Below are 374 nucleotides of genomic sequence, written 5' to 3'. Positions count from 1 at the left end.
AAAAAAATTAACCACGTAAGGTTAATATTGTTTCATGTTTAGCTTTCTTTTTATATTTCTTGATATGAAGCAAACAGGTAGCTTCCCCTTTATCGCACCAACACTCACCACTCAACTTCAAGCGCAAATCGGTGCGGGGGGGCCGCAAGCCAGCTGTCTTGAGGGGTAAAATGCTCTTTTCCGGTCCTGGGTGTGAGAAGAAAACCACACAGTGAAGAAAATCTTCCTATAAACTCCAACTCGGTAAACCAGCGGTTGTCCCCTTGCTCGGTTTGGTTGCGTTATTAACCAAAAAAAGAAAAAAAAATTCCCGTTAAATCCACAAATATTCTGCTAACACGTTGAGAGAAAAAAACAAACAGTAGTCGCGCTCG

General features: G+C 41.7%; 1 protein-coding gene across 1 annotated transcript in view; it reads right to left on the bottom strand.

Moving 5' to 3' along the window:
- Positions 1–374, bottom strand: part of paip2b (poly(A) binding protein interacting protein 2B) — a 13,348-nt gene extending 12,974 nt beyond the window's left edge. The window contains exon 1 of the mRNA XM_005751878.1: positions 109–374. The gene's annotated coding sequence lies outside the window, so the exon portion shown is untranslated. The remainder of the gene's footprint in view (positions 1–108) is intronic.

Source organism: Pundamilia nyererei, unplaced genomic scaffold, assembly GCF_000239375.1.
Source record: "Pundamilia nyererei isolate P.nyererei 1_Seehausen unplaced genomic scaffold, PunNye1.0 scaffold00331, whole genome shotgun sequence".
Lineage (NCBI taxonomy): Eukaryota > Metazoa > Chordata > Actinopteri > Cichliformes > Cichlidae > Pundamilia > Pundamilia nyererei.
The sequence above is the reverse complement of the archived record's forward strand: the minus strand, read 5'-3'. Positions and strand labels throughout refer to the sequence as shown.